Source organism: Anser cygnoides, chromosome 3 (assembly GCF_040182565.1).
Source record: "Anser cygnoides isolate HZ-2024a breed goose chromosome 3, Taihu_goose_T2T_genome, whole genome shotgun sequence".
Taxonomy (NCBI): Eukaryota; Metazoa; Chordata; class Aves; order Anseriformes; family Anatidae; genus Anser; species Anser cygnoides.
In genome coordinates, this window is record NC_089875.1 from 51,268,797 (window position 1) to 51,281,486 (window position 12,690).

A 12,690-nucleotide genomic window follows, 5' to 3' on the forward strand; every position below is an offset into this window, starting at 1 on the left:
TAGATTAGAAAAACAGCAGGGAGATTTTTGCCAAAAGCTCTAGGATTTTGCTTTCCTGTGCCTGCACAGCTGTCCAGCTGACATTTTTGGAGCCTGTTAAATTAACAGCTGACATTGTATAAAGAGAGGAAATCTAGACCAGGTCTTTGATTTTGGAGCTCAAGTGAGAGAAATAAATGTGGGTCCTTTCCCTGGTCACTTGGTAATATTTGCTGTTGTAGATATGACAGTTTCATATTTAGTCAGGGCAACCATCTGCACAGGAGAGTCTCACTAATAGCCCTACATGATCAAAAGGCAGCAAGAGGCTCTTACTCTAGTACTTATACTAATCACCTTGTTCAAAAAAATAAATAAAAAATCTCCTCTCAGTCTTGGAAAAAACGTGCTCACAGACCATGTTGGGAACTTATAAAGTGTTATGTGTAAACATTTAAGATAGAGATGAGGCTGGGATGAGTTTGACAAATAATGGGACATAAACAAAGCTGAAGAAACAGAGCCAGATAATGCTGAAATAAAGAGGATGGAAAGAAAAGAGAGGAAGGCAAGAGCTGGAATGAACAAAAGGGTAAGCTAGCAGCAGATGACATAAAAAGAGAGAGGTATTATTAAAACAGAATAGTTTACCCAGTTAAATGTAAATGAAGAAAGGAACTGGAAAAATAAGATAACAGACAGGGAGAAAGTAATCCAGAAATGGAAAAATGGAAGTAGGAAAAGAAAGAAAATGTATGATTTAGTTAACTGAAACACACATCATACTTATTTATTTTAAATACCTCTGCTCTTGATGATAGGGAGGGAGGAAAGGGAGCTATTTTGCACAAGGATAGGATAGCAATATGGTAGGTGTCTCTTGTCTATCATGAAACAAGTTCAGATGTGCCGTTGAATGAACTCGGAGCTTTTCCTACCAATACTTCTTAAATTCTTGAGGTAATACTTAACCATATCGTTCTCTTTCTTACATTATCTGTCCATCTCTTTCTTTATGTAGATATCCAGTAAGATTTGAGGTTGTCAGCCAAGTCAGTGCTATGTTGCAGAAGACAATATATTTTTAAAGGTATTCTTCCGAAGTGTCAGTCACATTCAAACCATGAAATATGATTTTTACGCTTTCCTTCTTCTACTCTTGCTAACTATGCAAATAAAAATGGGAAGCATAAAAATTGTTTGGAATTACCTTTAATATTTCATCAGTTTTTGGCAAGCATTTTCAGTGCTTGGTTCTCTTGCTTCAGCAAAACTCCTGTCCTTAATAGTGCCATCTTCTTACCCTTAAGTGTTTCAAAGAACTTAAAATGTCTTGCAGCACTCTTTAACTACTGTAAGAGATAACTGTAGATGGTAGCTGCTCCAGCTTCATCTGGTGTAAGTTCTTCATACCATCATCTACTGGCTTCAGTGATTCTTTATGGAAATGCAAGGACCTCTGTGCCAGTGCCAGGCTCAGGAAGAGTCAGCAGGAAACCCATGATTGCTGCTCTGTGAAAGCAAGCAGCATCAGTCATGTACCAATTACTAATCACGTTTTTTTCAAAATTTGTAATGTTCTTCCCCTTGTTTTGTTTTATTGTGCTACATGTCTAATACTGTACCATTTTCTATAACACTGTACAACAAAATACTTTTTTTTTTCTCCAATGAATTTTAGATCCACCACAGCAGATCTGATTTTCAGTTCAGCCATGCAATATTTCTAGTAGAATATTTATCCTTAGTAAAATAAGTCATTCTGCTATTTGCTTTATTTTGCTATTCTTTTTTTCTTTTTTTTTTCTTTTTTTTTTTTTTCATATTTATGCTGAATCCAAACCCAAAGGAAAAGCTTACCTTTCACTCCCAATTACTACCTTGAAAAGACAGTAGAAAGGATAAAATTCTGGTACCAAAGGAACTCAGGGGATTAACTGAAAAAATACCATTAGAATTGGAAATGAAAAAGAAAAGTAGTGTTGTTTTTTTTTTTTTTTTTCATTTCCAATTTTAATATGAATATGGTGAGAAGAAATTACAGTGAAAAACAGTGGAAATCTAGCCCTGCATCGGCACTTAAAAAATCTTTAAACTATAAAAATCTCAGTTGACCATACAGCATACATGCCTATTCTAACATCAATACTTTCGAAGTAAATGTACACAAAAATAAAATTAGTATTCTATCTTATTCTCATAAGATTTTTTATGGGTATTGTTGAGACAGAGAATTCTGAATACAAATTATTCATTATCTATTTTTTCATATGTGGAGCTAATAAAACTAGGAATTTCATGTTGAAGTTATTTAAAATAATGACTATAAGTAATAATAATAATTAGTCGCTCACTGTTAACAATAGCATTACTGAGAGATACTGCAGAGTATCTGTTATATATCAAAATATTTATGTGCCTTCAATTGACATAATGGCCAAACTCTGAAATCCTTGCTTCTTCCTCACAAACTCACCTTTGTCTTCTCTGGACAGCAAGTTGCTTCTCATCATTTTTCTGTGTTCACAGAACTTGCAGGGCAGGTGGCAGGCTGTGCTGTTGATGGCTTTTGCTATTCAGTCATAGCTGGGTGTTTTCTCCCTGCTACCAGTTCCAGTCAATGTTCACTCACCGGCTTATATGGTCCTTTCCAAGGGCGTTTGCAAGGACAGAGAAACCATGGAGCATCAGAAGACCCTATAGATGACAGCCCAGAAAGCGGAGGAACAAGGATCACCAGAGTTTTATCTGGAAAACTAAGTAATGACCCAAACAATTTTTAGCCACTTTTTTTTTTTTTTCCACCCTAGAAACTGCTCAAAGGAGTTGTGCTATTTTTTGTAATAGAGAATTATAGGGGTAGGTTATTTTAGGAACTGAAAACAGCCCTGAGGTGAAGGAGATCTGAGGAACTTGTTTTCCAATTTCATGCAATTGGGATTTCATGTCATAGGACATTTTTCTGCATTTGCTTGCATGAGGGAAATAGGGGCACAGACCCTATTAGCCTAGACCCTAATAGGCTTCAGCACTAGGGTGATTTTTGCTCTTCCTTTTCTATTGTCTCCTGATCCCCTGTTGTGCTAGTAGCACCACAGTTTCCCATCAGTTCCTTAAATTGAAACCATGGGATCTGAAAATCGGAGAGGAGCTTGGCACTGCACTAGAAGAGGGAGGTAGAAACTAATGCAACTGATTTCAGACCCTTGTATCTTGACAATTATAGGCAGGGAAAATAAGCATATGGCTTGGGCTGCTAGTTCTGATCATGTATTAAACACTTGTTGAATGGAGTAATTTAAGGAAAACTCTGGGCTAGCATGAAGAAATAAATCTGGAAAATTTAAACTCTGAATGTAGACATTTAAAACTGAGAAATTCCTAATTTTTCCAGCTTGTCCTAAAAGTTAAATTCTCCTGTGGGCCAAAGAAGAGCCACCATACATGATAGGAATGTCAGGCTGCAAAATGAAAATGGCAAACCATTAAGACAGATAGTTGACATAACTTAAAAGAACGCACACAAACTTGGTGTTATAGCAGTAATTTTACGGCACACATATATTACAAACAAAAAAATGATGAATGAATAAATTCTTCATTGCAAGGTCACATGGCATAACCATAGCTGGATAAATTCTCATGTTCACTATGTGTCAATTACAAAAAAAGATTTTCACAATTTCTTTTGCAATCAATTTTATCTTGTATATGTATCAATCTTTGTCTGTGCTGCCTTAGTTTGTGTCCTCTACTACTGACTCAAACACATCAGGTTGCAAGAGCTTTTATTTTTAGAAGGAAAACTGTTACTGGGACCTTCCTCCTTTTCAGGCTGTAGAATTTGCTCCCTAGAATTGCATTAGTTCAAGACAACAAACAAACAAACAAACAAAAAACCACATTATTTAGGTCAACAAAGGTTTTAAGACTAATGTACTGTGCAAGGGTGAAAAAAAAATGGCATTTTATCCTGAATGGCAATAAGAATTCCTCCAAATCAGGTATTTATTCTCACATCTTGTAAGGAGATTTTGATATTAAATGTATTCCATTACTGTAGAAAGAACAGCAATTTAGAGCATGTTTTACAGGTTTCTAAACTTTGTTAGCTCTAACTTTTCTCTCTCTGAGACTGGTTCTATTATCCATAAAAACATTTCTCTTCCTCTCCTTTTATCAGTTTTCTTTTGTTTTTAAATTACACTGTATTTATTCCTCTATGACAATGCCAGGAGGATCATATGGAGACAGCAGAAATTTAAGTGAAGTAAAGATGATATATAGAAATATAAAATGTGAGAAAGAGAACAGTGGCAAAGAGCCCTGTAAATCTGTGCAGAGTATTTGTCACAGACCTGGAAAACCACTGAAGACATAAGACACACATCTTGCCTTGTAACTTGATTAAACATTGATGGCAGAATTGTGCTCTCAGAGCTGAAAAATAACTTGCTTTGTGTTGAGGTTGTGTGGTCACTGCACATTCAGCCCATCTGCTGACATCAGTGCAAGACTCTCACTTTGAGGATTGTGCATTGAGCTTAAGGGCTGTGATGGCTTTGCTATGAAGATGAAAGTGCAATATTCATCTATTCAATAACAGTGCAGGAAGTGTTGCATTCAATAACTGCTGAAGCAGGACTGCCTGGAAAGGCAGGGACATGCGCTGGCATCCATGTCACCTTAACGGTAACTTCCTAATGGCTTTACCTTGGAAATGTTGCCAATATCCCTGTGACTTCCTTTCCTTTTCTGCAGCATGAGCGTAAAAATAGAGGCCATTTGTTCAGAACAATGTCTGAAAAGTTTTATTAAAAGAGCTCCTCTCTTTCCATGTTAAGAATCCCTTACTGTAAAGGATAACTACCTAAGTGCTATAACATTCCCTGACTCTGACCATCTTGAAGGTGTACATGCTGTTCAGTATGAAGGGTTCATTTTTAAAATTCTTTTAGCAATAATAATTGCTAATTAACAGAAAAACACTGTGAAATAATTTCTGACCCTTGGGATCAGTTTCCTTTCTTTTGCAGCCTAATCCTTCAATATTAAGCATGAAAAAAATCCTTTCTCAAACTTTGTGTGACTGAACAGCATTTCTGTGAGCAAGAACCAAAGCATCTAGTCTCAAGCCCTTTGAAAGAGCTGATCTGACTTGGCACTCTGCTTTCGTTTCATCTTAGCGGAGAGCATAATTGCAAGCAAAGCCTTTCTGGGACCATCTGACTTCCTTGAGTGCGGAGAATAGTCAAATCTGTTCTACTGAAAGTAGAATTATATCCTTTGGAGATTATCAAACAATATCATGTTCCTGAATTTTAGCTCTTCTCTTTTTCATGTAGAAAAGTATTAAAAACAACAAATGCATCCAAAAGCCAGTAGAGGTCTTTTCACAAGGGACAGTAGAATTTTTTGCTGCACACATCTCTTGGTTTTGCATACTAATCTCCATGACAAACTGTGCTTGATTCTGCTCCCATTGATGTCAGTGACAAAACTCCCACAGATTTTAGCTGGAACAGCATCAAACCCAATTTTGCTGACGGTTCAAAAGAAAATTCATATTTTTTTAAGTTTCCAATATAATTTCTTGGCCCCTTTCCTACACAGCCCGTCTAGAGGAATGTAGACTTCGTGGGATCTTAATATATAACATCCCTATTACTGTCACAGCTATAAATTACAATGTCAAAGTCCCAAGGACTGTATTGTTACAATTCACAAACAGCTCTTGGGAAAGAACAATACTACTAAATTTCACTGAAGGTATGTGACACGTCATGAGGAATGGCATGAAGAAAGTACATATTTGAATATCTATCTCTGCATGTGTTTTCTACTCCTTTATCTGTTTGAGCAACCTTTGGTCTTCAGAAACCATTGAATCATTGTTCTGTGCCTAATATTTCCTTTGGGAAAATGTTCCAAATGATGTGCCTGAGGAGCCAGATTCTGGCACAGCTCAAGTCTCCCTTTTACCTAAATGTATCTCCCATTGTCACACTTTTTTTTTTTCTTCTGTCATTCATCATGGTTTCTGCAGGGAATCTAGCTACAACCTTAAGTACTGAAAGGTACATCTGTAAGTGCTCCATCATGGTAGAAGGCTCTAGTCTGTAATTCACATTTGCAAGGCAAACAGTGTGTGGAAAGATGCCTGCACTCATTGCTGCGCTGACCGTACTTGGAAAATTCTAGTGTAGATGAGATTAATTCATACATGTAGTATATATTCAAATTATGGTAGCTTCATGTTTCTTCTGGAGAAACAGTTCCACAAGAACATCTGAACAATACCTTTCATTTTCAAACTAGACTCCCAAGCGAAACCCTCATTATGTTATGAGCCCTATTGGCCTAATGAGTGTGAGTGCTATGTTTAAGTTTTTCTACACAAAGAATTCTTGAAAGGAGTTTAGTGTGAGGAGAATAAATTTTCCTCATTAACATGAACTGGGAATACTGATAGTACGTGCCTAGATTTAGCAGCGTGGCTAAAGCAATAAAAGGTGAACGGTGATCACAGTCATTTTCTGAGTAGTGCTTGAACGATGATGTTTGCTAACTCCATTTCAATATTTTTATGCTAGAATAAAACTGCCTTTTAAAAATTAGATTGATCTAGTCTAATTAATCTAATCTAATCTAATCTAATCTAATCTAATCTAATCTAATCTATATTAATTTAATCTAATTTTAATTAAAATTAAATTAAATATATAGACAATCTTAACAAAGGTGTTCATGCAGAAAGTCGATGAAAAACATCTGCTCCAGAAAAAATGGCTGTGTAGATAAGCCATTTGATATGGACAAGTGACTACAGAGTGACTGAGTGGCTGCAGCAAGCAACCACTGCAGTCACAGGTGTGCACACTCATTTAGACTGAGCCTGCTGCAAGATGAAATATGTTATCTGAGCCCACGGTAAAGGTGTTATAAGGTCATACATTTTATCTGCAGGCAGGGTAGCGGGGAGACAGCAAGATGCACATGCTGTCTGGTGATGCGGTTTGACTGAAGATGAGCTCAGTTCTGGTAACGATTGCTAGAAATTGTCTGGCCACCATGCTGGCATCTGCAGTATGGTTACATTTTCTGCATTCGCCTTCATTCTTCCTGTGGACTGAAAAGAACTGTAAAAGGACAGCAACTTGGAGGATGGCCCCTGAAATTAAGTAAATGGAAATTAAACTGGGTTTCTCTGACTTGTGGTGGAGAAGACTTTTCTGGGGATTTTTGTAACAATCACTTTCCTCCAGTTGTCTAAGTCACAGAGTTTCCATAGCTGGCCTTGGATGAAGTTATTAGAATAAACATGCTCTCGTCTATATGGGCAGAAATTTCCTTCTGCTGTTTTGATTGATATGTGAAGACTTCAGTTAAAGGATTTATCAGACGTTTTCTCCACCCTCGAGAAAATAAAAAATCAATATTTTAATTTCAAGTTTATCTGTTTCATAACAGATCAAAAGAAATTCTCTAAGCCCTAGAGTCTTAGTGAGAGTTGTAGCAGCTAGTCGGAAGGACTTAGCAATACAAATGAAAGCACAACAGGTTGCTATTTAGGAAGAGATTGCACACAATAGCAACAATCACCAACAGCTAATCTTTAATTTAGACATGGTTTCCACTCTGTCTGGGTCAAAAATCATTCTACTTTTTGACTCTGTCTTGTCCAACTGTTTTGAAAGACGAGCTGGGGAGATTTTAGTGCTGTCCGCACTAGTTTTGTTTCAGGGTTATGTATGCGAGAATTAGGATGGAGTTCTGTAAATAAATGGGTTCCTGTAGCATAAAGAGAATCAAGGCAAAAAGAGATGTGTTGCCTTACTGAGGAGCTAATGACAAAGGCTAGATTTTAGTGTAAGGATCACAAAATCACAGAATCACAGAATGGCTGAGTTGGCAGGGACCTCTGAAGATCACCTAGTCCAACCCCCCCTGCTGAGCAGGATCACCTAGAGCACATTGCGCAGGATGGCATCCAGGCGGGTTTTGAATATCTCCAGAGAAGGAGACTCCACAACCTCTCTGGGCAACCAGTGCCAGTGCTCTGTCACCCTCAGAGTAAAGAAGTGCCCTCTCACATTCATCCGGAACCTCCTGATGCCAGTCTCAGGGTCCCAGTATGTTCAGTGCATAGAAATCAGCTACAAAGTTAGAAGGTTTTGAACAGTTAAATTACTCTCTCTTGTCTGCCCTCTTGCAGCATCTCCACCTCTTGTGTTCATCCCATACTGCCTCATCATGGCTTTCTCATTCCGTGCTTGGAAGCAACCTGTGATGTTTTCCTACCTGTGGTGGTGTGTTTTGTACACAGTGCACACAGCCCTAGCCACGTGGAGCTCTGCAGCTTAAGAGAAAAGGAGATGAAGGTATATGAAGAGAATCCCACAGAGTCATTTCTGTACTGGAAGGAGAAGCTGGGAGGGAAGGCGAAGATAGGGTTCTCTTTTTGCTCATCCTATCAAGCAGAAGAATTGGGGACTTAGGGTCTGGTTGTATTCTGCAGTGCAACATTGAAAGACAGCCAAGTTAGTCATGGAGCTAAAAGCAGAGTAGTCAAGGGAGGGTGGTGCTGTGCCCAGGCTAAATTAAACTGCTGAGAAAGTAATGAGCCCTGGTGGAACTTGGTGCTGATGTAGCTACACTTCCTCCCGGTCCTGAGCTGGTATCTGCACAGCACGTCACTGAACATACTCTTATTAATTGCTAGGAGAGTCTTAAATGTGGAGTTTACTTAATGAACTGGAATAATTCGGAGAGCAGATAACGAGGAAATGAATCTCTTTTGGTCTACAGAATAGGATGATTGTCTGGCCGATGCTGCAGTTAAGTATATCTTAAATATTTTCCTATGTGCCAGCCACCCAGCTGATCTCATTATGCAGAGTGCTGTCCGATGTCCCCATTCTGTTCATTCTCCTGATAAAGCTCCCAGATTTATACTCTTTTGTTACCATCTGATGAAGTTGTCTGGAATCACTGTTGGGGATAGAATCACAGAATCATAAAATATCATGAGTTGGAAGGGACCCACAAGGATCATTGAGTCCAGCTCCTGGGTCCCCAAAAGAACACCCAAAAATCAGACCATGTGTCTGAGAGCCTTGTCCAAATGCCTCTTGGATAGGCAGCTGGTATCACTTAGATGAGGTGAGCTGGGAAGTGTGAAAAGGAAGAGGTTAAATGGAATAAAGTGCAGATAGGATGCAGGTATTTTAAATAGCCTGGATATTATGTTGCAAAGGAATTGTGTAAACAGCAGGATCAGCAAATACGAGCTGTGGAATAGTAGGATTATGTTAGAAGGCTACAGAACATTGAATTATTCTTCTCAGAATTTAGCTTGGTTTAAAGTTCACTAGTATAATTATAGGCAATGAGAAGATAAGGCTTTTGTATCAGGATGTTAGGAGACATTTGGAAAAAAAAAAAAAAAAAGGAGAAGGGTAATGCTGCAATGAAGATTTACCTTAGAATTTGGGACAGACTGTGTGTATGCAGAGTTAGAATTTTCATGAGGATTTATCTCTCCCAACAGAACATGTCACCCTTGTAATTACTCACTCCTCCAAAGCCCCATTAAATTAAACAGTTTATATGAATTGTCTGCTATGCAATACAAAAAGTGCTTGAAATTTGAAGGAAATTAGTTTGCAAATACAGAAAAACTGAAAGTTAACTGGATTATCCAAAAAGATGTTTTTTAATTAAAAGTAAATTGCTACCTCAAATGATGAATTGCTATACCTGCCACCAACATAAGAAACACAAAAAGTAACTGCTGGTGAAGGAGACGGAGTGTTGGTAAACCCACTTTCCCTCAGAAGAAGGGTCATAAAGGGTTGGTTGACTCACCAGAAAGGAAGGAATGCTTTCAAAAATCTTTTCGGTATACATAACTCCTTCCTTTTGCTTTATCTTCACCACAAGATTTTAGGAAGCAAAAAACGTTATATTCAGATGTAATTAAGTACTGTGATGATCTACTAACTTTTTTTTCTTCTTTTACTGTTTCCTCTTACATAAGAAGATAATCTCTGGAGACTACTATATGATTATCTGGTTTTATTTGAGAAATGTGTTCTAATTTTGGAGGACTCGTGTCTGCACATCCAAGGAATGGGTGAGGTACTATGATGTTATTATCCTTTTGTGCGGACATAGAGGAAATGTGGCAGTTAGGCTTCAATGAACTTCTGCAAAACCAATTGACATGTGCAGCCCAGTGCTTGACAAAAGCATTTCTTGAGGCACACTGGTCACCTACAATATGACAATGGCATAAGTCAGTTTTGTGCATCTGCCACCCTGATCCCAGCTGTGAAATAACTGAATTCTAGCTTCAGAGTTGAACTGAGGTTTTGGTAACTGTTTTCCTTTTAGTCCTCAACTGGCCTAAATTGTTATGGTTAACTGTGAGCTGTAAAGCAGTTACGATTTTCTGCACATAGGAAAAGCTGAGTCATTCTGGTAGAAAAGTGATTTCCAAATATGTAAAAAAAAAAAAAAAAATAATCTTGAGAACCTATGTAAAGTCAGGAGTCAAGTCTTCAAATAATGTAAAAAAAAATAAAAAAAAATTGGTTCTCAAGCTCTTGTTCTCCTAGTGAATTTTGTTTTTATGAGAACAACGAGAAGCTTGCTGTTCCTTTTGTGTGTTTTTTGTTTGTTTGTTTTTCTTTTCTTTTAAAATAGGCTGCTGTTCTGTGTGAACTCTGAATTGTATTTCTAATGTGCATTGCTCGCCTCTATAGTTACCTCTAGAGAGCATAATACGACTCCCTTTGGCTAAAGCATTTGATTTAATTAGCTACATTTTCTCCAGCTGTTCAGCTCAACTATGTATCTTACAATGAAGGTCCTGCAGCCACTTATTCCCTTCCCAGATGACCATCCTTATTGGGATAGCAACCTGTACAGCATGTAGGAAGACGAGAACACTCAGAACGGAGGAGGAGCTGTACACATCCAAGTCAACACTGAAAATGCATACATATTTTATGAGAGAGATAGGTTTTTACAAGAGCAGAATGATTCAAATTTTTCAGAAGATATGAACACCTAGTGCTAGATGGAAGTGCTGTGATTTTACATTGGGTTAAACTGTGATGTCTGAATAGCAGTTATTGGAAATGACCTGGAAGCTGTTTGTAAACTAGGATACCACTTTACCATATCCAGTACTTCCTCATTTAAATTTTTCAGCAAGTTTTTTTTAGGTATTTTTTAGAATTCTCTAGCATGACATGCAGCTTTTTCCTTTGCTCCCCACCACAGTCCACAACTTCTGTACTTATATCAAATTTACACCAGTGTGTAGCAGACATCTCAAGAGCAACAGGTTAGGTCGACCTAGATTACGCTGATTAAGGAGCATCTGCATTGAGGAAAAAAAAAATTAAATTGACATAAAAGAGAGAAGTAACATATACAAAACAGTGAAATTCTTATGATTTTTTTTTCTGATTCATTTGTAGAAAAATTGAAATAAAAGCAGAAGCTGTTTCAGAATCTTAAGCCTCAGAATGTATCCTTGATCCTGAATACTACAAAAAGATAGGAAAACACCAAACATTTCCATTTTATATTGCAAGAAATTAATGCAAATGGAAGAGGTAATTTTATTTATAAACAATTGACAGATCACTTTTGCAAGATCACTGTGTCTGGCCTCTACAGCTACATATGTTTAAATGTTTAAAAAAGATGTTTAAAAAGGGAATCAGATTGTGGTTTATGAAATTTAAGGCACAGCTTTCACTGCTGATCAGAATGAGAAATGCAAGCATAGGTTGGAAGAACGAGTTGAAGCAAGATTTGAGGTGGTACCTCATTTGAAGAAAAACATAATAAACCAACAAAAGAGCCAATCTGCTATCATTCTCATCTCTGGACTGTTAGTATTATGTCCTTTATTCACTTACTGCTATACATTGAGCTCAGACTATTGCAGGAAAAATACAGGTGGTAACTGAAGTCAGAAATCTATTGGAAAGAAGGTTTGTTTAGTTCTGCTGCTCGTGAAAAAAAATTGCATGGATTTTGTTTGTTTATTCATTTGCCTTCCTCTGTAGCCTCCAATTTTATTCTTAAAGTTGTCTTTTTCTGGTGTCGATATGACATTTGCATGCCAGGGCGCTGTTCTGAACTCTTTCATAGTTTCTTCATCCACTTCAGTTGATGAATTAAATCAAATTAGTAATACTAGTATAGCCAAAGTGGTGGAAAATTAACCCCATTTATAAGATTTGAGCTTTAAAGAATTAATGCTACTATTTATGTACAGAGATATAAGCTGTTATATACTGTTCCATTTTGAGAATGTAGGTTCAGCATTGGAGTGTGTGACTTGTATATTATTACATGTGATTACAGTCAGCAATATCACTTGTGTTACTGTTAGGAGAAAAACATAAGAAAAATAAGTTCTTCTACTTCCTATGTATATAGTTTGGATACATGACTGTGGATTCCCTACGGTTTGCAGTACAGTTTGTTTCATTGATTGGAAGTAGAAGTCAAAGTCTCTACAAAGCTGACAGTAGAGGAACAGGAGAAGTAATATGATAATATTTTCTAAAATATGATGCCTCCCAATGAAGTTTGGTTCTTAAATAAGAGATCTCTTTACTGCTGCAAGAGATCTCCTTTTAAATAGGAAAATGAGAAGCTGATGGTCAACACTTAAGAGTGACTATT

The 12,690-nt window shown here is 37.3% G+C and overlaps 1 long non-coding RNA gene across 1 annotated transcript in view; it reads right to left on the reverse strand.

The window, feature by feature from the left end:
• Positions 1–818: 818 nt before the first annotated feature.
• The window catches only part of LOC136790256 (uncharacterized), a 33,611-nt gene continuing 21,739 nt past the window's right edge, over positions 819–12,690 (reverse strand). The window contains exons 2-3 of the long non-coding RNA XR_010829796.1: positions 2,456–2,676; positions 819–1,491 (exon numbers count right to left, since the gene is read on the reverse strand). This is a non-coding gene — a long non-coding RNA (uncharacterized lncRNA). The remainder of the gene's footprint in view (positions 1,492–2,455; positions 2,677–12,690) is intronic.